General features: G+C 36.1%; 1 protein-coding gene across 2 annotated transcripts in view; it reads left to right on the forward strand.

The window, feature by feature from the left end:
• RNGTT (RNA guanylyltransferase and 5'-phosphatase) overlaps nucleotides 1-26345 on the forward strand; it is a 237893-nt gene that overhangs the window by 147479 nt on the left and 64069 nt on the right. The gene's annotated exons all lie outside the window — the stretch shown is intronic.

The raw sequence follows: 26345 nt of genomic DNA on the forward strand, positions 1-26345 counted from the left end.
ATATATACAATGGAATATTACTCAGCCATAAAAAGCAACAAAATTGATTTATTTGTAGTGAGGTGGATGGACCTAGAGTCTGTCATACAGAGTGAAGTAAGTCAGAAAGAGAAAAACAAATACCGTATGCTAACACATATCTATGGAATCTAAAAAAAAAAAAAGAAGGTCATGAAGAACCTAGGGGCAAGACGGGAATAAAGACGCAGACCTACTAGAGAATGGACTTGAGGACATGGGTATGGGGAAGTGTAAGCTGGGACAAAGTGAGAGAGTGGCATGGACATATATACACTACCAAATGTAAAATAGATAGCTAGTGGGAAGCAGCCGCATAGCACAGGGAGATCAGCTTGGTGCTTTGTGACCACCTAGAGGGGTGGGATATGGAGGGTGGGAGGGAGGGAGGGAGATGCAAGAGGGAAGAGATAGGGGGATATATGTATATGTAGAACTGATTCACTTTGTTATAAAGCAGAAACTAACCCACCATTGTAAAGCAATTATACTCCAATAAAGATGTTAAAGAAAAAGAAAACCATGAGACAAATTAATTTCTTTTCTTGATTGTGTTCCTAATATTTCTACAAAGCTTAGTATGGTGTAGAATGTCTTGAAAGGTATAATGTGAATACCAATCTTTGAAAATGCAGTGATTTTTTTTTTATGATGTCTTAGGCTTTCAAAGTATGGTTTTGAATCTCCCTTAGCTGCTGCAATAAAGTGGTTATAGTATAGATTCTTGTTGGATTAAAATTTAATGCAAATAGAAAAATCTATTAACTGTCCTGTTGATGGCATTTAAAATCTAAACTTTGCTCTTTTCCCTCCTTATAGTACCATTTCTGAAAATTCAAGGTATATTAACTTAATGTTGATTTATCATGGCCTAAAATAACTCGTGTATATCTTAGCAGTTTACATTGTGTTGACCTTTACAGACATACAACTCAGATTTTCAACTGAAAGCTATACATTGCTTTAAAATTATTGTGGGTTTATATTAACTAATTTCCAACTAAAAATTATTGGTCTTCGTGAAAAGCTAGGATTACAAAGGTTGTCTGTGTTCTGGAGAGTGCAAACTCTTGAGTACGATGTCAGTGACTTATAGTGAGCTGTATAAACTTATTATTTGTATAGCATAGTTTAGAACACAGATTCTAGAGCCAGGCTGCCTGGGTTTAAATCTTCTTGTTACCTGTGTGACCTTGAGCACAGCCTTTGTTTCTGTGCCTCAGATTCCTCATTGGTAAAATAGGAATTGGCCTTGTAAGACTTTAGTGAGGTTTAAATGAACTAATATATGTAAAATATGTATTAATATATATAGCAATTATATATTGCTATTATTTTTGTTGTTTTCAGTAAGGTAGATTTAAAAGTCCATACTCCCTTTTTGCCGATCCTACAGTTCTGTTGTTTGCTGAACTGTGTAAATTTCACTTTTGTTTGTGAATCATTTCCTGTTTGATTCCAATCCCTGTTAATTTTTCCCTTTTAAAATGCATATATCTTCAATTTATTTGTGTAATTAATTATAAATTGTTGAACACCTGGAGAGCAAGAAATAACAAATAACAAAATTTTTATGTATATAATTTTTTGGTAACAAATGTCTTAAAATAATGTTGACAATATGTATAGTGGTTAAGAACATGGGTTTTTGGTCAGGATTGCACAGAACCAAATCCTAGCTCCACTACTTCTTTGCTGTTGTTACTTAATCTTTTAAAGCTTCCTCATCTGTAAAATGTCCATAGTAATAGTGATTAGCTCATAGATTTGTTGGGAAGATTTATTCATATTCTATATTCAATTGTAGGAGTGAACAAAGTAAATATGGGTTCTGCCCTTATAGACTTTACAGTTACAAGCTACTGGCCTAAAATGCAAAAATAGTGTTGATTTATGAGGTTTTGTAGGATTAAATATAAGATGCATCTTAACCAACTCAGGTCTGGGCATTTGAAGTTGAGAAATGGCTAGCTTAGTAAGTAGCATGATGAAGTAAGTGAAATCAACTACATGATTCTACTTGAAAATGTATGAACAAGTCCTCAACTCTGCTGACTAAAGTGTTTTTTTTTCCTTTTGCTCAGATTTATTTAAAGAAAAGAATAATCTGATTCTCATGCTTACTTGAACAAGTGTTATTATTTATTTATTTTTTTTTTGCGGTACGCGGGCCTCTCACTATTGTGGCCTCTCCCACCGCGGAGCACAGGCTCCGGACGCTCAGGCTCAGCGGCCATGGCTCACGGGCCCAGCTGCTCCGCGGCATGTGGGACCCTCCCGGACCAGGGCACGGACCCGCGTCCTCTGCATCGGCAGGCGGACTCCCAACCACTGCGCAACCAGGGAAGCCCCAAGTGTTATTATTTTTAAGAAAGAAATTATAATGTATTTTGGTAAAATTTATTTGGTAAATATAATTTATTTGGTAAAATATTCAGACTGCTGAAAAAAATGTTCTTGTATAAGAAAGGATTAAGTCAGCAAGAATATAGCTAATAAACTATAGGGGGGTAAATAGTCTTATTTCTCTGCTGAACAGAGCCATTTTCTTTTTTCCCCCTCTGTTCTATTTTGGAATGAAATGCTTAACTCTTTTATTTACAGTTTATTAAAAGAATTATTTTAAATAAATGAAATTAATTAGAGTTAAAAGCACTAATATAACCAATATTATTACATAGTACACTTAGTAACTGAGCTATTTGGCATATAGCTAGCTGGTCGGAGGGCTATAACAATGGCTACTTTTATTTTTTAGCAAATGGCCCATGGTACCTGCTTTGTTTATCCTATTTGAACATATTATCATCACGCAAACATTTTTTAAGACAAATGCTTCCTTGGGTTTCAGTCCTTTGAATGGTTAGTGTATCAAGTTCTTGATTATGCTGTATTTCCAAGTGGGCCAGGTGAGGGAAGGAGAAGCTTTGGCTGGCTGTACGGTTCCTCTGCCCAGCTGTCTATGAGGTATTAGTAATTCTTCTTAACCCTTTGATTTTGTCTTCCCTACTTCCTACAGAAAATCATTCTCAGGCCATCTACCAAAAATAAATATAGTCAAAGCACCTAGGAGAAAAGGAACATGTGGTTTACAAACTTGTGCTTGTAACGTCACTGGAGTCAAAATACTTTTTTTCGCTTGTTAATTTACTGAAGAGAAATTGGTATTACCTTTGTTTTATCATTTGGTTCTTTGGCATTTAACTATTTATTCATTACAACGAGAACCTTTTGCTTGTGTCATTTGTTCTAATTTAATGTATGTTTTACTTAATTGCAATTTTTCTAAGTTAGCTTTTACGTTATGAGGAGCTTGTTACCTGGGAGATATCCCTGGGGAATATTGTATAGATTAAATACTAGTGTAGTTCCTACTTTGAATCACATCGGAGAGAATGTGATTCAAACTAATCCAAGCAGCCTGTGAACATAGTATTTTACTATAGACCTTCTTGAGTTCGTATTGTATCATAAAGGAGGGTCACTCTCCGTGCCATTGTATTAGTCTACTGCAGAAACAATAGTGTTTATAACAAAAATATTACTAAGCCTTAGTAAAATGAAATGCTTATGATTTAGTCTAATGGCTTATATTTGATATAATTATGGATGGAATTTTAAAAATTAGCAATTTGTTACAGCTTGCGGTATTAGGATTTGGCCTGGAGTATTGATGAAGTTACTGTAAACTTATTGCTGAACATCCCAAGTTCAAGTCTTGTTTATATCTTATGGGTAAAATTAGGAAAAATTTGAGCTTTTTAGCCACTGTGCATTTCTCTGTTTAATGCAATTGTGGAATAAATTAAATAGCTCTGATTATTAAAATAATTATAAGATAATTAGTGATAGAATTATATTCTTTTAACTCTCACAGTCTGTTTTGAACCAAGCCATTTAATTTGGTTTAAAGAATTAATTATGACAAGAGGATATTTAATATCCTCTAGCATATGACAGCTTCAAAATATAAATATGGTAATTTATTGTAAAAAGAAGAAAGCTAGGGCACATCATTGTTAATGCAGTCCTTTTATCTCTGGAAAATGGAACTCATATTAAGCTTTGAATCTCCAGGGAAAGGATATGGGGGAAGGGTATGGAAGGAGCTCATTTTGTTCTTTGTGTACATCAGAAAACTATCTTAGCAAACTGGACTTCCAAGTGTTGAATAATGGGATAGTAAGAACAATTATGATCCATGATTTTTGCAAAGCTTCGTGAAGTGGTGTTGCTAGTGGTTGTTTTCAGTATCTTTTATTATATTGGTACCTGTTATATATGACCTTTGTTTTCAAAAAATTATACTCAATTATATGTAGGAAACGTATTTCATTGTGTAATAACAGTTTAAGCTTTAGATTTTCTAAATGCACATATACATACCAGCATTGTTCAGGGTAAACACTACAGATTTAGCAATTGTATTTACAGTACGTTACCACCTTGTAATATTTTAATTAGAAACCTCTATCAACTAAAAGTTTTCTATATCTGCAGCTCAGAGATAGTTCATGTTCATGCTGATAAACAGAAGTCATTGCAGGTTTCATACACATGTTTTCAGTCATCAGAGGAAGTCTAGATTATGCAGCTTTTTAAGAAAGTACATTCTGTTTTTATTTAATTGTTTGAGAATTGATGATCTAAGTTGTAGTAAATTAACACATTAGTATCAAAAGTATTTTTCTTAACCATTATACAGTGACACGAGTTCCTCAAATATCATCAGATTTACCTCTTCTGAGTAAAGTTTTAACTTTCATAGCTAGAGCTGGACTATGTATTATTTAGATTTTAAAACTGCTTCAGCATTTAAATACGGATTTATAGTAGAAGGTATAGACTGTATTACGTAGTCTCAAGGGAGTTTAGAATACATTAACTGTAAATTACATGAATTCATTACTGAGAAACAACGACCTTTATTCATCTTTTTCAGAATCTAATTTATAAAAATGAAAAAGAAATCACTATCCTCTTTGTCTTCCATTTACTTTTGGACTTTCATCATAGTAAGTAGCAGTGCTAGTTAAAACTGATTAATGATCACTATTCAGTAACCATTCCTTGAAAACCATCTGTGTGCAAACCACACTGTGAGGTGCTGGGAATAAAAAGATGGGTAAGCCCTATCCTGAAGGTATGAGTAGCTTGACTGGAGGGACAGATGTAGATAAATATCAGTGTGACAGATGCTGTACTATCAGTGTGAGTAAAGTACTACAGAAGCCCAGACAATCTTATATTACATATAAAATATTTTAATTGTCAATAATAGTACAATGAAGGTTCTATAGAAGAAGGTTCATTTGAGTAGAACTTTGTAAATACATAGGCATGGCATTCAAGGTATATAGTCTGAAAAAAGCCATGAAATTACATGAAATGTTTATCGAATCACTAGAGTTTATGGAAGTGAACACTTGAATAAAGTAGGCTAGGACCGGATTGTGATAGACCAAGAAAACCAGAGTAGAGAATTAGGACTAACCATGGAGAGTTAGTGATCAATAAAAAGAATTGATATTATCTGTGCTTTAGAAAGTAACTGGCTAGAAGATAGAGATTAATAACATATTCTAATCAGTTTTACAAGCCAGAAACCTATAAATCATCTTTGTCTACCTTACCTGGTTATCCAGTGAAGTCCTGTTAGTTTTACTTCCTAGATATTGCTTAAATATGTTGACTTTCTTTTGTTCCCTAGTCATGATCTTAATTCAAACAAGCATTGTATTACCTGGACTACTGATCTAACTGATCTTACCTTACTACCCTTGTTCTCACGTAGTACATTGTCTGATGTTAGTAGACATTACTAGAACTCTGTTAGCTTTTTTCTTCCCACTTCTCTCTTTTTGGTTAGTGCTTGCCTGCTGTAGTAGGTTGCAATGTGTCCCTCAAAAAGGTATGTTTCATGCTCTGGTACCTGTGAATGTGATTCTGTTTGGAAATAGAATCTTTGTAGATGCAGTCAAGGTATAAGTGAAGATGAGGTCATACTAGGATAGGGTGGGCCCTTAATCCAATATGACTAGTGTCATTAGAGAGATAAATTAGAAGGGAAGGGATATAGAGATGCATGAGGAGAGAAGGCCATGTGACGAGGGAGGCAGAGATTGAAATGCTGCAGCTGTAAGCCATGGAATGCCAAGGATTGTCAGCAAACCACCAGAAGCTAGGAAGAGGCAAGAAAGGATTTCTCGTACATGGATTTCAGAGGGAGCATCTTTTTTAAATTAAAAAAAAAATTTTGGCTGTGTTGGGTCTTCATTGCTGTGCGTGGGCTTTCTCTAGTTGTGATGAGTGGGGGCTACTCTTCATTTTGGTGCGTGGGCTTCTCATTGCGGTGGCTTCTCTTGTTGCGGAGCACGGGCTCCAGGCTTGCGGACTTCAGTAGTTGCGACATGCGGGCTCAGTAGTTGCAGCTCACGGGCTCTAGAGTGCAGGCTCAGTAGTTGTGGCGCACAGGCTTAGTTGTTCCGTGGCATGTGGGATATTCCTGGACCAGGGCTCGAACCCATGTCCCCTGCATTGGCAGGCAGATTCTTAACCATTGCGCCACCAGGTAAGCCCCCTCTGTCAACATCTTGATTTCAGACTTCTAGCCTCCAGAACTGTGAGACAATAAATTGTTGTTTTAAGCCACCCAGTTTGTGGTACTTTCTTATGGAAGCCCTAGGAAACAAATACACCTTGTATATATTGTTTTACCCTTTAACTTTATTCTCTTTCCTTATATTTTAGGTTTATCTCTTGTAAACAGCATTTAACTGCATTTATTATCTTTGGTTATATTTTATCTTTTAAATGGAGCATTTTGTGTTTTATACTTACTTAAATTAATCAAAAATATGAAAAAATTTCACCATCTTATTTTATGTTATTTGTCCTACCTTTTCTGTATTTATTTTCTTCTTCTTTCTTGCCTTCTTTTATTTTGATAGTTTTTTCTCACTTTTTTTCCTGCTCAGTTTGAAGTTGTGTTCTAGAAATTTTACTCTAGAAATTTTAGCATGTGTATTTAACTCAGTAAGTCTAAAGTTGATATTTTTACCTTTCCAAGTAATGTACTACTCACTTCTTTCCAACTTATGTGTAATTATTGACTTTTTTCCTTTTTTATTAAAGCCCATAATACATTATTGTTTTTATTATGTACAGCCAATATTTGATTACTTTTCTTATTTATTTACAACTTCTTTTGTTATGCATCTCCTCTATTATCTCATACCTTCTATGTGGAATTATTAAACTTCTGTCAGTAGTTATATTCTTTAACATTTCTTTTAGACTCTGCTAGTAGCTAATTTCCATTGTTTTTATGATAGTCTTTAGTTTACCCTATTCCTTGGACATTGAATTTGAAGTAAACAGTTATTTTTCCTTTAGCATATTGATGATTTCATTCCAGTGTCTTCTGACTTTCAGTGTTACTGTTGAGAAGTCAGCTGTCAGTACAGTTGTCTCCTTTGAAGATAACCTTTTTTCTTTCTGTTTTACTTTTAAGAGCCAATCATTGTGTTTAGTGTAGTTCAGATTCACTATGATGAGTCTAGGTATGGATTTTTGTTTATCTAACTGAAATTTATTTGGCTTCTGGAAAATACGTTATATTGTTTTTCATCACTTCTGAATATTTCTTGCCATTCTTTATTCAGATGTTACCGTTGCCTCATTTCTTCTCTCCTTCCAGAACTTCAGTTGATTCATTTGATAAACAAATAAATATTAAGCACCTTCTCTTTGCTAGTAACTGTTTTAGGAGCTTGTAGTACATTCTTTTCTTCCCAACTCTGCCCTGCCATCACTGTTTTCAGGCCCACCGTCAAACACAGAGGCAACAGGTTTCCACAAACTTCTTCACAGGTGCCCCTGAATGGTCCCTGGTTAGTGACTTTTCTCTGATCCTCCAATCATATCCTTTGTGATCTGTACTCCTTAGCTTCTCCTACAGTGGTTATAAGGTCTGATCCTTATAATAAATTCCTGATGCCATATCACTGGAAGGTTCTGATTCCCAGGTTAAACCATAACTGATACATAGAGCTGACAGGTGTGAGAGAAAGAGAGAGGAGTCAGGGAGTCGAGGATTTTTGCCTGAGCAGTAGGATGAAGTTGCCATCATCTGAGAATGGAGGAGAATGTGGAAGAGTGGGTTTAGGAAGAAAGATTGAAAGTTCAGTTTTGAGTATGTTGAGTTTGATATTGTAATAGTTAACCATCTTCATATGTCAAGTAGCTGATGAATATAATGAATTTAGAATTTTGGAGATTTATTTTGGACACTGTCAGTATATGGATGGAATTTAAAACTATGAGACTGGCTGATACAGCCAAAGGAATAAATGTGGATAAAGAGGATGAAGGATTGAGCTTTGGGGCCTGTCAACATTTTTAGAGGCTGGGAGAAGATGAATTAGCAAAGAAGGTTGTTGGAAAAAGCTTAGCAAGGAATTGGAAGTAATGATTTTGGTCAAATAATGCCCCAAAGTAATGAGAATTGAGAATTCACCTTTGGATTCAAGTTTAGTTTTTGGTGTTTTTTAATATTCAGGTTGTTTTCAGAACTGGTATGATGCAATTTGTATTTTGTACCACATTTTTATATATTCTAACATCTGTCCAGAATAGTTATTTTGTTCCACTGATCTTTCTGTATTGAGAAATATGTTGTACTCTAAAATTTTGAATTTGGCAGATTACCAATTATGCTTGTCCTTATTTCTTGTAAGAATATCATAAACATTTCAAGTTAAAATTCCTTTTAGGGCTTCCCTGGTGGCGCAGTGGTTGAGAGTCCACCTGCCGATGCAGGGGACACGGGTTTGTGCCCCGGTCCGGGAGGATCCCACGTGCCGCGGAGCAGCTAGGCCCGTGAGCCATGGCCGCTGAGCCTGCGCGTCCGGAGCCTGTGCTCCGCAGTGGGAGAGGCCACAACAGTGAGAGGCCCACGTACCGCAAAAAAAAAAAAAAAAAAAAAAAAAAAAAATCCTTTTAATTTGCTAACTTTACTCTTAGGTGAATTATAATCACCCATCACTTTGGGTATCACTTAGCCAAACTTTGGTTTGTTGAGGTAATTCTCTTTGTTCCCCCCATCTGTGGACTTTGGCTCTTTTTTTTTTTTTGCGGTATGCGGGCCTCTCACTGCTGTGGCCTCTCTGGCTGCGGAGCACAGGCTCTGGATGCGCAGGCCCAGCGGCCATGGCTCACGGGCCCAGCCGCTCTGTGGCACGTGAGATCCTCCCAGACTGGGGCACGAACCCGCGTCCCCTGCATCGGCAGGCGGACTCTCAACCACTGCGCCACCAGGGAAGCCCCTGGCTATTTTCTTTTTATATAGTCAATCCAAATATATATTAGAAAAGAAAAATATCAAAGCTCATCATTCAGTTTTGAAGTTTAGTTGCTAAATTTTCTAATAATATAGTGTTTTGAACCTGGTACCAGAACCTATACTTAAGTTGGCTAGTTATCATCCCCTATCTTAACTTTGACAAGGTCAAGCTGAAGTTTCATGGGAGGCCAATTTCTAGACTTTCTGCTTGGCCACTGGCTCTGAAGAGTAGACTGCAGTGGTTTTTCTTATCAGGGACTTTCGTCCTGATATATGCAACTTTGTGGGTCTCCTCTGAGGAAAATTGAAGAATATTCTTCATTCTCTGAAGTGCCATATGTTCTGACTTTGGGGATTTGCATTAATTAGATTCTGACCTTACCTATATCATGCAGCTCTTCCACCTCTTACTTTTCACATATGAAAAATGAGAACGTTGGAAAGATGATCTCTAAAGTCACTTTCTGCTCTAAATTTTTGTGATTGAATATATACAGTTGATCCTTATTATTCACAGATTCTGCAGTTGCAGATTCACCTACTAGCTAAAATTTATTTGTAACCTTGCAGTGCTTTCACAGTCATTCATGGATATGCACAGGGGGACAGACATTAGGAGTCATCCAGTGTACACGTTCCCAGCTGAGGTTGAACAAGGCAATGCTCTGCTTTCTTGTTTTAACTCTCATACTGTAAACAAGTGTCTTTTTTTTGTGGTGCTATGTTTTTCACGTTTTGGTGATTTTACTGGGCCTCCAAGTGTAACGCTGAAGTGCTATCTAGTGTTCCTAAGTGCAAGAAAGCTGTGATTTCCCTTTCAGAGAAAATATGTGTGTTAGATAAGCTTTATTCAAGCATGAGTTATAGTGTTGTTGGCTGTGAGTTCAGTGTTAATGAATCAACAATGTATATTAAATAATGTGTCTTTAAACAGAAACACACAGAAAACAAGGTTATATGTTATTTGGTTGACAAAAATATGATCAGAGGATTGCAGGAACCTAATGCTGTATTTCCCCTAGAAGCTGTGGTTCCATATTCACTAATTTAGTGTTCCTGGTGACGTTATAGAACCTAACTACTGTGAATGACAAGAATGGACTGAATATTTTTTCTTTTATCTTGTCCTTATGCTCCTTGGAATGATAAGCTCTTGTTCTGTTTCCCCTAGGATCTATCATTCTGTGTATCAGCAACATTTAATAAATACCTATCCACCCCTCTAGGTCATCACAAAGCACCGAGCTGATCTCCCTGTGCTTTGCTACTGTTTCCCACCAGCCAACTATTTTACATTCAGTGGTGTATATATGTCCATGCCGCTCTCACTTCGCCCCAGCTTATGTTTGTGTTGTATACAATGTCCCTGGTTCTTAGTTGTACTTAGTGGGAGGAATAGAGAAAAGTTTGTCTGCTCTGTCTTCCTGGAAACAGAAGTCCCAGTAACATATAATTAAATTTATAAAATTTAATTATGCATAACCTTTTAAGAACAATTGATACTGTAGTTGCTCACTAATCACTTATTGAATTGAGTTAAAAGTGGTGCATATTTCTTTAGGAAGGCTGTTTGTCTCCGTCCAGGAGCTTTGTGAATTGAGAAAAGGAAAATGCAAATAAACACTTGCAGCATTTCTACCAAGTTAGTTTTCAAATATATCAATTTCTACACCTTTTCATAAACATGATTTATGATTTAGATGAGGAAAGATTGAATGTATTGTATTGACAATAACTTCAGTCTTTTCCTGTCATTTCCATTGTTAACTGGTTCTGTTACATTCAGTTTATCTTGGATGATCATTTATCTTTTAATTGTGCTGTGGTTTGTCAAATGAGCCTGGGCTTTTATTACATAACCACAGATCACCTCTGGAGCTAGTGAGCTGGTCAAAGTATGTATTCTAAATTGTAAGTTGTCACTTTGATGCTACTCCACACCCTTTGAAAGATGAAGGTGCGGATGAGTCAGCTGATTTTCAGCAAATGTTACTAGAGTATTCAGTTTAGAGTTTAAGAAGTACATTGTAAGACTCTTCAGTTTGAATAATGACTTAAGTTTAAATTTTAATTGGACTGAACGTTTTCATCATTTTTTGATTTTCACAGTATTTTACCCAGTTAATTAAAGTAAGTAATGTCTTCATGAGGTAGGACAGTTATCTCCATTTTACAGATGGGAAAATTGAAAAATGTCATTTCGTTATGACTTATCCAAGAGCATTCAGTGAACTGAGATTAGAACCGGAACAATAGACCAAGATTGGAATTCTAAATGTTTTTTTTTTTAACCACTATCTTGTGTTGAGTCCAATAGACCATGCCAGTAACCAAATTAAATTTATATATCTTTCAAAATAGAGCAAGGGGGGGAAAGGGGGTTATCCAATTAGAACTTTAGCTTCAGACATGTCCTGTAAATGTCTAATTTTTCAGTCTGATGCATCAGGAATGTTTCATCATTATCATATCCCCTTTTTCATATGCAGCATAATAAAAAGTCCGTAATACAAGACAGTAATTTCAAAAAATATGAATTTCTCCTTAAGAAATATGATAGTTATTTGAATTTTTTTTACAATTTAAAGGAAAACTGAAAAATGTGATATGTATAACAAACAAATATAGTGCATATACTTAACATTAAATATATTACATATCTACACTTTATATATTGCACAAATGCAATTGAAAATTTATGGTAGGTTTACAAACTGTCAGTGCTTATCATGTTAAAGACTACTAACTGTGTAAAATAAGTTGGAACTTGGAAACTGGTTTATTAAAATTAAATTTCATTCCATATTAGTCTTCTGTTAGTTTGAAATATTTATATAGAATATTTTAGAGTAGTTTGTTATAATATGTTAGGAAGAATTTATTACTAAAAATTAAGAGTCTGGGTTCTAGATTTAGCTCTTATTCTGCTAAATATATTGATCATGGAAGCATATTTGCAGAATTGTCTTTGGGAATTAGAATCTTCATACAGCAGTTCATTATTGATAATGTAGCACCATGGAGATTTCTTCTCTGCTAATTTTTTTCTTTTCACCTTTTCTTCTTTTGTATTCTATTGTTAAAATTCTAATCAATGCCAGGTAAAATTGGGTAATAATGTATTGCTTTCCAATTCAGTGCTTCTATTTTTCATAGTAGTTTTTGTTTAAAATGACTCCGTTTGAGGTGATACTAAACAAGTTAAAAATTAAAGTCTGTATCTCAGTTGTCCAAGATTAGGAATACCTATAACAAAACCAAGTTATTATGAACTTTATTCCTCACTCCAAACTAATTCTCCTCTACCTTGGAAGTCCCATGATGTTTTGTTATTGAAATTTGCTGTATTTTGCCTTCCATTATTGTGAGCTGTTAACTTTACCCCCAGAGTACCTCATAAATTGTTTTACACTGCCTGTTCTCAGGTAGATGTTTTGAACTGAATTCAGTTCCCTGAAGACAAGACAAACACGTGACCCCTTTCTGATATCTGGCTTTTAATATGGATATGTTGATTTTGTTTCTGTTTAGCTTGTCTCTCATTAGGCTGTCAGATTACGTATTTATTTTTAGTATTGTCTATTCATAGTCAGTTTTCTTCACCTGGTTAGAATTATTAAGATTTTGTTTCCCCAGTAATCTTCTGATTTGCATGGTGAAAAATCAGATGATCACTGATCAATTATTTTAAAATATAAATTGCATTGTAATACATGCCATCTAGATGACCAGTCTAACCAGAACAGTGCCTACCACATAGTAGGTGCTCAAAAAATAAATAAATGGATGAATGAGAGAACTAATGAATGATTCTTATAACCTTTCTGTTTAATAGTTTATCCACTTAGATATTTATACGTAAGATCACTGTGTTCAAGGATTTGTTTAAAATCCTTAATTTTAATTTAAACTCCTTAGTGCCAAAAACTGCATCTCTGCATGAACATGCCACATGAAGCCTGTTAACTTTATTAAGATGTACCAAATTAATAGTTATCCAAAGTTGAGTGGATAGGTTAGGGCCCATTGAACAGAACTGCATAGAATTGTTAATGAAATATAATGTGTGTGAAGGTGTCTGTAGACTGAACTACTACACAAAGGTTAGTTCATTTATTAGGCAGCTTTTATTATTAAAATGCAACCAGTAATACATGCTAAATAATACCACTATACTGTAACTACCCTTATCAGAATATGCAATATATAGTTGAGCATATATACTGGATTGTATAGATTGTCAAGATATAGACTAAGCTGTATCTTATTCTTGGCAAAGTGTCTTTGGGTGTTCCTAAATAATAAAATACAATTATATAGAAAAATTACAAAGAAATAAGTAGATAGTATGTAATCTTGATAGATGATTATTAGAAAGCAAATTTCTAAATGCCAAAGCTGTAATAAAATCTTCTTTTGTAATTGAAGCTTTGGGGAATATCATTTTGGATAACACATTAGTAGTTTGGGTTTATTTGTACAAAATATTGAAAGGCTGAACATTGAAAGATTAAAACTTGTCTCAAGATTATTCAAAAACAAGGCTAGATTTCTGCTTTTTTTTCAGTTAGAAATGATGAAGGAAACAAGTAAAATGGTTTATTTCTAGATGAAAATGTATTGTGTCATCTCCACCCAAGAAAACATTTAAGTGCATTAGTAATATCTGGTTTTTTTATCTTAAGCCAAAAGAATTCACTAAGAATAATCTGACTTAAAAAAAATCACTATGAAGTATGTTCCTTAGGTTATAATTTTGAGTCTTTGGAAACCTATAATTTTTTTCCTAACTTGTGCAAGGAGAGAGTGTGTAACTTTTTCTTTAAAATTTTCCTTTCACTCGTGTTATTTTGTTGTCCTTCTTACATTTGTATATAATAGGATAGTACAAAGTGCCTTGGATTTATTATTCAATGGAAATACGTCCTTTCAGAGATCATTTGCTGTCTAGACCTCTATTTACCAGCAGTCATGAACAGATTGTACTTTTCTATTGAGATTGATATGGTTGCAAGGCAGCATTTAAAAAAGAGAAGAGTTTGAAATATTATGCTTGGAAAACATGAAGGACGATTAAAATCCGGTGTCTAACACATAAAAGAGCCATTTTATGCAAATACCATTTTTATTTATATTTTGTTCCATTTATGATAGTAAATCTATTGGTCATTTTTTAAAATAGTTTAAAACCTTTATTGTGTAGCTAGGGAAATAGAAATGGTCCATAGAAAAGGGCTTTTCTTGACACATTGAAGTGCCTCAACTTTGGTCCCCCAAACCTAGAATAGTGCTTATGTTCTATGACACCCTCCTTTCTATAGGGTTTTCTATACTCTGTGTGAATCCTAGATTCTCTATAATTTCTATCGGTCATTTTTTTTTTTTAACAGAAAAGGATAAAGGCAGTATTCTTAACCTTTAGACCACATATAGTGCATTTAAATACACACATGTAATAAAACCTTGTTACTTTAGATTTGACTCTTTTGGAATTCTGGATATAGTTTGTACACAGGTTGAGTAGAAGTTCACTCTTATTGCTTAACAAATTCATATTATAAATACATTTTAGAAAGTATATTTAATCTTAGGGTGTCTTAGTTAAGGCTCCTATAACATACCACAGACTCGGTGGCTTAAACAACATTTATTTCTTAACAGTTCTGGAGGCTGGAAGTCTGAGATCAGGGGGCCAGCGTGGTTGGGTTCTTGGTGAGGGCCCTCTTCTGGCTGTGTCCTCACATGGCCTTCCTTGGTTTGTACCCTAGAAAACAGGGCTGTTACCCCTGGGACAGTGGTCACTGAGGTAACCAGGCAACTAGGGTGAACTGTGCTGGCTGCAGAAGCCCTCCTGTACTCAGTGATGCAAAAAATGGATTTGAAAGAAATAGTTTGTCACTGTGGCATGGAAGAGAGAGCTCTTGGACTGCACAGTCTGAAAGGCTAAATCCTTCCCCCAACCCTGCCTTCACTGGAACCTCCTGCCTGGTCCAGGAAAATCTTAAGCTCTTCAACCTAAATTACAATATGTATTGATATGGTGTCAACTCCAACGTACTATTGGAAAAAAAAAAAGAAAGAAAAAAGAAAAAAAAACATGAGAAAGAGAAGCAAATTTTACTGGGAAATGAAGTCTTACCTGGTGGACCCTTGGAGCCTGAGTCCTTTGGTCCTTCTGTGTGTTCAGCGTATTGTATTGAATTACGGAGCTTGATGTTTTTGGTGTCTTTCACTAAAAATTAATATTCTTGAGGGTAGAGTCTATTGTTCCAACGTAAACATAGTACCTATGGCTTTGAAGGCCCTTTGTACATTGGAGAGGGTGTGAATGCTTTAGATAATAGCATTTGTCATGATTTGGAAAATGACTGCCTTCAAAGTATCTCTAAATTAAGGTAAAGTGATATCAGCTAGGATTTCACCTAGTTTGTAGCTCCGTATTTCAGAGAACTGTTTAACTCTCTTCTGAGAACAGTTCTTATCTATTTCCTTGCCTGAAAGAATGAAAAGCCTCAGACTTCTTCACTTGTCCTCTCCCTCACCCTTTCCACCCTCTTTTCTCTTCCCCTAAGAAGTCATAAAGAGCTCACTATAATAATTTTCTTAATCCTTTGATGAAATCACTCTGTTGTAGATCTAGCTCTGCTTAAACCAAGTGATGCTTGTTCCCTGAAACGCGGTTTATTTCTTTTTAGCACAGCCAGTCAGCACCTTCATGACGTACAAAGATAGTAGATATAAGATAGATCTTTTGCATCTTATATGTCCTATATGTCAGGTGTAATTCCTAACTTTTTTCATAGCTGTGACTAACTTAGTGCTTTGAAAATATTTTTCATTGGTCAAAGCATTTGACAGAATGAGAAAATATATAATTCAAACTTTTAAGGTAGAAGAACCTAGAGGAGGATATGACCACTGGGTTCGCTTTTTCCTAAATGGATTTCTGCCTAGCAAATTTTGTGAGGGAGGAGGAATAGCAAGAGCTAATACCTGTACTGTTTATGGAGAGCAGTCTTTTTCCTTCTCTTACTGATAATTATATCCTTTATGAGATCAGACATAGGAAAGAAAGATGCTTGATATTGTCTCCTTTGGCTGGAGTATTGGTAGCAAGGTTTGGAAACACTTGTTACCTGGCTCTATACACACAGCATGTATATCTTTTTTTTTTTTTTTTTTCTGTATGCGGGCCTCTCACTGTTGTGGCCTCTCCCGTTGCAGAGCACAGGCTTCAGACGTGCAGGCTCAGAGGCCATGGCTCACCGGCCCAGCCGCTCCGCGGCATGTGGGATCTTCCTGGACTGGGGCATGAACCCGTGTCCCCTGCATCGGCAGGCGGACTCTCAACCACTGCGCCACCAGGGAAGCCCGCATGTATATCTTTTAAAGTTAGAAATTAAGAAGGCTTTAAGGATTACATTCTTATCTTGGCATCTTTTATCCTTGGCAAAGGCCTACTGTGCTACTAGACATTTTACATTTTAAATTTTCACAAATCATAATAGAGTATCATTGATTTCCTACATGTATTTTTAAAAAATTGACTGTGAAAAGTTTATTTCCATAGAATAATAGTCACTCAAAACTAAACCCCATTCTTAATTCTTTAAAATAAGTTGTAACTGGAGGAAAAAAATGGAGTCTTAGAGGGTAGGAGTTTTGTCTCTCGGGTCTAACAGTTTACAAATGCAGAATAGCAAACTTTTATGAGGAAAAAATCTTTAATGTAAAATGTGTTTCTTGATCCCATGGGATTCTGGTAAATCAGCCATGCTTCTAGGCCCTCTGTTATCTTCCCTATTCTTAGAACAACCGTTGTGAACTGATTGGTGGAAATAGAATCTGGATGTATGGGATTAATCACAGTCTTTCTGTCTTGTTTAAGGTTCTTTAGATAGCGTTTCTGTGGTCATTACTTTTGAACTAGATGTTTTTAATTTGTTTACTCATTATTCATAATTGTTTCCTGTGTAGCATCCTATCTTTTGATATAGCAGATATTTTATTATAGGATTAGTCATCTACAGATTAGCCTACATCTACTGATAGTTAAAGAGGATTCAGGGAGAGAAAAGGTAAATTTGGAATCATATTTGCTTCAACAGTGATCTTTTATATATCTGATTTGGTAAACATGGTTTATTACTTTATATTATAGATGTATTATGTATATGTATAATTTATATTTGTTATATGTCACATATATATTACACATTTATTTACTGAGGTATCATCTCCTCAGAGGACTCTTGAAATTATCACACTTGACCCTTTATCTTCCTAAATGAACAAGGGACTGTTCTATCTAATTAAAACTTAATGTTTTAATCTGGGGATCTTTATTTTGATAATATTAAGACCAAGTTCTGAATTCTGCTGGGGGGAAGTGAGCTTAACGGAGAGGGACAGTTAGTATTTTTTTTTAATTTTATTTTTCAAAAAAATTTATTTATTTATTTATGTCTGTCTGTCTGTATGTATGTATGTATGTATGTATGGCTGCGTCAGGCCCTCGTTGCGGCAGTGGGATCTTTTGTTGCGGTGTGCAGGCTTCTCTCTAGTTACAGCATGTGGGCTCGATAGCGCTGTGGGGTCAGTAGTTGAGGTGTGCGGCCTTAGTTGCCCTCAGCATGTGAGATCTTAGTTCCCCGACCAGGGATCAAACCTGCGTTCCCTGCATTGGAAGGCAGATTCTTAACCACTGGACCACCAGGGAAGTCCTAGTATTTTTAAAATAAGACCACTGTCATTTCCTTCTTCAGTAATGACTATTTTATTCTAGTAAAATTAGGAAGAGAATGGTGGATTCCATACAGTTTACTTATTTATTTTTTTAATGTGAGAGAGGCTATGAAGTGTATTTTTTATAACAGGAAGTTCACCTGTTCAAGGTTACTGTGTGCCTACTGTGTGGCACTTGCCTGTGAGTTCCAGGTGGGGATAGAGGTATTGACTTTGAGGACCCCTAACAGTTTAGAGAATTTGAAGCATTAACTGGGTAGTTAGCCTTTCTATTTTCCCTACTCTTTTACTTAGGACACTTTTCATAGATTGTATTAGTTTTCATATCTTTTCTGGATAGCATATTTCTTTGAGATGCATGCTCACTACCATGATCCTGTATATTACTAAACTACACTTTAACTTTTCTCATAAATAAAATGGGGTTAACATTAATATCATTAATATGAATTATAACACACCTCGTAGAGTTACTGTGAAGATTAAATTAATTCAAGTCCAGTGTCTGGTCCACATAACTTAATAAATATTAGCTGTTAGTATGATCATTATTATAATTTATTTTACAAATGCTTATGGAATATCTTACTAATTACCTGGAACAATGATAAGCAATGTGAGGGATATAGAAGAAATATTAATGTTGTTTTTCCACAAGAAGTTATAATATAATATAGATGTGATAAAACAAACACATGAAACAGCAGTGAACTATGTATGACAATATATAAATAAGGACCAAACTGTGTGGCACAGGTTGTTGATGCTGCAGAAGAATTTGGAGCAATGATAAATCAGTGAGGGTGGGGCAATCAAGGTAAGCTTCATGTAGAAGATGGCACTGAAGCTGTGTCTGGAAAAATGGGTAGTATTGGAAAAAGATAGAAGGGTATTTCAGGTAGGGATGACTGGCACATTCACAAGACAGTAAAGAGGCAGAATTGGTGAAAGCAGAGGCCTCCAATTGCTGAGTGATAAGGCAATCAGAGAATAAGATCTAAGTCCTTGTCTTAGATTTTAAGCACCTTAATAGCAAAGTTTTATATTGAAGCTTTTTCAGCTCTTCTCTTTTATACATCTAACTATATAAACTTGTTGCCACCATGTTCCCATATGAATGATGACATGTCACTTTCTCTGAGGAAAGACACTGTATGCATCAAGTCTTCCTGCACTTTTATTTCTGCATGAGAACTTCTTGTCAATTTAATTCATTGCATTTGTTTGTTATTGCAGTCAGCATCAATTTCTTTTCTTTATTCCTGCCTCCTTTTTTTGTTAGAGCACGATGGCTGTTTCCTCATTTATTTCTGCAAAACACCCTTTTAGGGAAGAGCAGTGAGAAGAAAGAGTTATGAAATATTAATTAGAAGAGGGCTTCCCTGGTGGCGCAGTGGTTGAGAGTCCGCCTGCTGATACAGGGGACACGGGTTTGTGCCCCGGTCTGGGAAGATCCCACATGCCGCGGAGTGTCTGGGCCTGTGAGCCATGGCCGCTGAGCCTGCGCGTCTGGAGCCTGTGCTCCGCAACAGGAGAGGCCACAGCAGTGAGAGGTCCACGTACCGCAAACCCCCCCCGCAAAAAAAATAACAGTAGTAGTTGAAAGTGTTTTTTTAGCTTTCAGTTTGCTGCTTGGAACCATTTAAATTACAGTCATATTAATATGCCCTTCTTACATGCCATCTAACAGGAAGTCTATCAGTGCTGCTGCTCATATATAGTAACATTTCTTTGTAGCCATCTCTAGATTTCTTACATATAATAGATAAATCCACAGTGTCTTTTCCTTTTCATTAGCTGTGTATTTTTTTCTGATGGTAAAGATTGTTATTCTTATAAACACCGTACCTTGTAAAATACAATGTAAAGACATCTCCACTTTCTTGTAAAGTTAATCTGATCTCAGAGGCAACGCATTGCTTTACCTTATAGAACCACCAAAAGCAGACTTACTATTCCTTTCCCTCCCCCCAAAAAGGGCATCTCAGTGCATTCATGACATACTTGATGTTCACATTGATTCGATTCGAAGACTTGCCTCATGCTGCTTGCCTGGTGCCTCCGCCTTGCTCTTCTTAATTAAGGAAAAAAGTCATGAGAACAACTTCTATGTTTTTGGAGACAAGGAGTATTCGTGGATTAACTCTCTCTTGGCCAGTTAACTGAAGTCCTATTCTTGGCATCTCTTATGTTGTTCTCGTGACTTCTCCTTCCTCCTCTGCTCGCCCATTTTTCCCATTCTAATCGCAGTAATTCACATATCAAATCACACTCCTGATGCAGAAATTCTAGTCATAGAAAGAGGCTATTTTAAAATTAAAATTGTTTGGAGTATCACTTGCTAGAAAGTGAAAGGAGGCTCTGAACTTGTGACTTCTATAATAATAACCAAACACCAGGAGATGAGTGGAACATTGGTTTGATCTTAGAAATAAATTAGCTTGGGCCCTACTAGTCATAATCAGAACATTTACAAGACAATATTTGTTGACAATTATGCCACAAGTGCTTTCAGATGTATGAGTCCTAGCTAAGGATGTAATACAGCAACATTTAAAAATTTTGCGTGAATACCTCAGGTTTATTTTTCTAAAACTAGACGGAAGAAGAATTTTTGGAAGTTGTTAAGCTCTTCCTTATTTTTCTTTTTTTTTTTTTTTACATCTATTGGAGTATAATTGCTTTACAATGGTGTGTTAGTTTCTGCTTTATAACAAAGTGAATCAGTTATACATATACATATGTTCCCATATCTCTTCCCTCTTGCGTCTCCCTCCCTCCCACCCTCCCTATCCCACCCCTCTAGGTGGTCACAAAGCACTGAGCTGATCTCCCTGTGCTATGCAGCTGCTTCCCACTAGCTATCGTTTTTACATTTGGTAGTGTATATATGTCCATGCCATTCTCTCACTTCGTTCCAGCTTACCCTTCCCTCTCCCCGTGTCCTCAAGTCCATTCTCTACGTCTGCGTCTTTATTCCTGTCTTACCCCTAGGTTCTTCATGACATTTTTTTCCCTTAAATTCCATATATATGTGTTAGCATACGGTATTTGTCTTTCTCTGTCTGACTTACTTCACTCTGTATGACAGACTCTAGGTCCATCCACCTCATTACAAATAGCTCAATTTCGTTTCTTTTTATGACTGAGCGATATTCCATTGTATATATGTGCCACATCTTCTTTATCCATTCATCCGATAAGCTCTTCCTTATTTCTGTTATGCCTCATCTGTCATCTCATTTATAGAAATCCTATTTTAAATTTCCCAAGACCAGGTAATCTTTATCTTGTTTGGATCACGCTAGAACTTCATCTGTCAGTTTTGGTTGTGCCTATCAAAACATTGTATGGCAAACTCACCTACATCTAAATTTACTTAATATCCATTTATTTAAAAATCTGCCTTATATTTCTCAGTATTTTTTTAAGCTAACTTAATATCAGTGGTTAGTTCTTCCTTAGGGAGGTATGTGTTGTTTTTTTGTTTGTTTTGTTCTTTTTCTTCTGTGTGTTTTTTTTTTTCCGGTATTTTTTTACTTACCAAGCAACCATTGATCACTTACCTTGTGTCAGGCACTGTACTAGAGGCTTGGGATTATAATATAAAATGTTATAAGATTATACTTCACGGCATTTGATAAGAGAATCTTGAAAACTTTTATCAGTGGTTCCAGTGTTGGGTCAGATTTTGAGGGCATGCGCCTAAAGGAAGTCCCTGAAGACCAGTGTGTGGGTTTTCCCTTAACATGCAAGCCTCTACTTTCAGGGTTTAAAAGTCTTTAGTAGTACATAATTCCCAAGGGTCTGTTGTAGAATTTGCCAATTTGTTTCCGTTTCTTGTAGTTTAAATACTTCAAACCTGCTGCTTCTTTAAGACTATGAGTTCCCGAGGCAGGGATCATCTTTATGTCTCTGATACCTGGCCTAGAGTCTGGCATATACTCTAAATAATTGATGTATAATAAATGATTCAATTTCATAAAGAGAAAGAAGATGAGGAAGAGCCAAGATTGAATAGAGGATTGAGCTAATTTTCCTCCCTTGTTGACTTTCTTTTTTTCCCCCTGTTGCTCCTTTTAAAGAAGTAGGCCATGTTGACTGAAGGTACTCCACACACCTGAAGAGGTTGGCCAGAGCTTTGCAAGCCCCACACTGATTTTATCACTCAGCATTGATCATGTTGTGGGGAATTAATTATCCTTAACCAAATGTCTTAATTATTAAGAAGTGAGATTTAAGAACAAAGAGCCAGAGGAAGAGAAGTTTGATTCCCAATTCGACCTCTTACAAGCTGTGTGCCCTCAGGCAAATTAGTAATTTCTGTTAGCCTCCAAATCTATTAAATGGGAATAATGGTACCTAACTCATGGGATTCTTTGACAAGATTAAATGACAATCCTAAATTTCTAACACTAAAGGAGTATTCAAATTAAAATTAATACCAGAGAGAAGGCCGATATAATGTAGAATTAAGCTTAGCACAGGGCCTTGCACACTGAAGGTCTCAGTAAGTAACAACTATAATTATTATGGTTTTTGTGGCTTTGTAACCATCAGCACTAATTTATAGTAATACAGTCGACCCTTGAACAGCACAGGTTTGAACTGCTCAGATCCACTTATATGTGGCTTTTTGACTTCACTGAGGGTCAGTGCCCCTAATCTCTGTATTGTTCAAGGGTCAACTGTATATCATTACATATACATGTGTATGTACACACACATGCATTAAATATACACATATATGTACATACTCAGGTCTCTATTTACAGCAACTCATTTCTAACTACTCAGAAAGTTATTTAGCCCTCAGAAGATTGTTTTGTGACTGTGTGATCAAAGGAAAAGGGTTAGGTTATCCTGAGGGATATTTCATCTGGAGCTTGGAAAATTAGGTCTTCCACAGTAGTAGATGCTTTTCTAGCATCCAGATAACTCCTCTCTGCTAATTGTGTCAATCAGTCTCTATCCTCTCCTCTGACTGTCTGCCTCTTTTTCTCCCTCTTTTCTTACATGTAGACTTGCATTGACTATATACATTCTGACAGATATATATTTTTTAACTCTCTTATCTGTCATTAACTATAAATTTCAATATTTCATACAAGGCAATCATTTTTTCTTCTTTTTAAGACATCCTGTATTTTGGAAATATGCTTTGGTCATTCAGTGTATTCAACTGACTTAGACTGAACAAATGTTAGTTAAGTACATACATTACTTTATTTAATCCTCAAAACATTTCTGTGGAGTTAAGTCATAACCATTTGCCCAACAATATAATGAGGCTACAGAGGAATTAAATGAGTTGCCTGAAGTTACACAGGAAATAAGCACCACAGTTGGGAATCAGACATACAGTGTGATTTCCAGCCACCCTTTCCACAGCATCGTAACAGCCTGAACAAAAAGGACCTAGAAATCTTCATCTATGAGTCAACTATCTCAGGGTAGATTACTTCCACAAATCGTATCCATTCTGCAGTGATTTTTAGTTGACTCAACTTCAGAATGACCATTCCTGCCCCTGTAACCCTCCTTGTTAACTGGCAGAGTGGGAGAAAATAAAAGATTACAGGTCTTTGAGAAGAGAAAGAATAAGTGTTGAAGTTGGGAAGGTATCAAGTAAATGGAGGGCTGGTTAGTTTTAGCAAGGGAATGAGAAGGAAAGCTAAGGATGTATGTATAGAAATACAGATGAATTGAAAGGTGGAGAAACTTGTACCTCAAGACTGGATCTTCTCCACTCAATGAGAAATAAAAGTGGTTTCTGGAGTGAGAAGAGAAAGGGATGGTCTGGGAGGATTTAGAGAAAGGAGAAGGCCTGGAACAGTCTGTGGGATTCAAGAAGAGAAAAATGTTTGAAGTTGTTGAGAGACTTGTATCTTAGGAATGGATATTTTGGGGGCTTTCTAAAACATAGAACGTACCTTTTAGACCTTTAAAAAAATTTTTTTATTTTATTTATTTATTTTTGGCTGTGTTGGGTCTTCGTCGCTGCACGTGGGCCCTCTCTAGCTGCAGCGAGCGGGGGCCACTCTTAATTGCGGTGCGCGGGCTTCTCATTGTGGTGGCTTCTCTTGTTGCGGAACATGGGCTTTAGGTGCACGGGCTTCAGTAGCTGCGGCAGGCAGGCTCAGTAGTTGTGGCTCGCGGTCTCTAGAGCACAGGCTCAGTAGTTGTGGCACATGGGCTTAGTTGCTTTGTGGCATGTGGGATCTTCCCAGACCAGGGATCAAACCTGTGTTCCCTGCACTGGCAGGCAGATTCTTATCCACTACACCACCAGGGAAGCCCTAAACCATTTTTAAGTGTACAAATCCGTGACCTTAAGTATGTTCCCAGCGTTGTGCAACCATCACCACTGTCAATTTCCAGAATTTTTTCATCATTTCAAACAGAAACTTTGTACCCATTAAACAATAACTCCCTGTCCTGTCTCACCTTGGTCTCTGGTAACCGCTCTTCTACTTTCTGTCTTTATGAATTTGACTTTGCTACATACCTCATATAAGTGGAATATATAATAACTGTCCTTTTGTGACTGGCTTATTTCACTTAGCGTAATGTTTTTAGAGTTGATCCATGTTGCAGCATGTCAGCATTCCATTCCTTTTTAAGACTGAATAATATTCCATAAACAAGATATATACCACATTATGTTTTTCAATTGTTGATGGGCATATGGATTGTTTCTACCTTTTGGCTATTGTGAATAATGCTGCTATGACATTGGTGACAAGGAATGCGTTTTAAAACTACATCTTAAAAAAACCGTATGAAATGACTATCTGCTTATACTTCCACACTGCTTAATTCTTTCTGAAAGCCTGGTTAATTTATTTGAGGAAAAAGATAACATTGTTTGACTACCCCTCATGGATTTGCTGAGCACATTCTAAGGTTGTAATGACCATAACCCACTTCAAGAATTCACATCAGTCACTTAATAGAGTGGAAACAATGAACGGAGAAGTATTGTGATTATTAGATAACCTCCATCTCGCGTTTTGGAAATAATTGAATTAGTTTCACCATAAGGACATGAGGGTCTTTCAGTCATTTATAAAATGTGGTCCTAGACAGCTTGGTAACATTTACTTTATATTCACGGCTTTAAGAAATGTTAAAATTATCATGCTTTATAGCATTGCCAGCACGATCCGGTGATGTCTTTCTTATGGATATCTCATGATTTCCTATTTGTCAGCCCAGCATATGAGATTCTGGAACTTCGTCTTGAATATACTTAGACTAGATTATAGTTGTCACATTACTGAGGTTCAGCTGTCTCATACATTATGTTAACTTTTGTTAATTGATCAAGGCATATGTCAAGGGTAAATATAATGATTTATAAGCAAAATAATTGATGTACAATATGGTATTCTGGTCATTTTTAAATTTGAAGTAATTAAAAACAATTCTGCTACTGTATCATTAGTTATCAATGTGTTTTGAACAGATATCAAAATAAAGAATAAAATGAATTGTTACAGTTCAAACTCTTTTACATGAGCTATTCAGCTAGGTAAAAAGGTCCTTCAAGGGCTTTGCAAACTAAACCAGTCAGTAAGTTACTCTGTTTGAACAAAAGAATATACTGATTGAATTAAGGAGGGAATTGTCTGTTAACTCAAAATAGGCTCATTCTTGTTTATAAGTAGAGTCATGAAAATGATAAAGAATTAACTACAGTAAGTCCCCTACATACGAACGAGTTCCGTCCCGAGAGCGCATTTTAAGTCCAATTTGTTCGTAAGCCCAACAAAGTTAGCCTAGGTACCCAACTAACACAGTCGGCTATATAGTTCTGTACTGTAATAGGTTTATAATACTTTTCATCCGAATAATATATAAAAAATGACCAAACACAAAAAAATAAAGAAAACATTTTAAATCTTACAGTACAGTACCTTGAAAAGTACAGTAGTACAGTACAACAGCTGGTATGCAGGGGCTGGCATCGAGGGAACAGGCAAGAAGAGTTACTGACTGGAGGAGGGAGAGGAGGTGGGACATGGTAGAGCTGAAGGATCGTCAGCAATAGGAGATGGAGGGCAGGCTGCAATTTCACTCACACCTGACTTGATGGAACGCACATTCACATCTTTGAAAGTTTGCAAAGTTTGAAGGTTCCTATGTAGGGGACTTAACCGTACTTTAAAAAATAAAGATACCTAATATGTACCTAGCAATGAAAAAATACTAATTCAATACCTACCAAAATCTATAT

This window comes from Mesoplodon mirus (genome assembly GCF_964341445.2).
Source record: "Mesoplodon mirus genome assembly, chromosome: 10".
In the NCBI taxonomy this organism is placed as follows: domain Eukaryota; kingdom Metazoa; phylum Chordata; class Mammalia; order Artiodactyla; family Ziphiidae; genus Mesoplodon; species Mesoplodon mirus.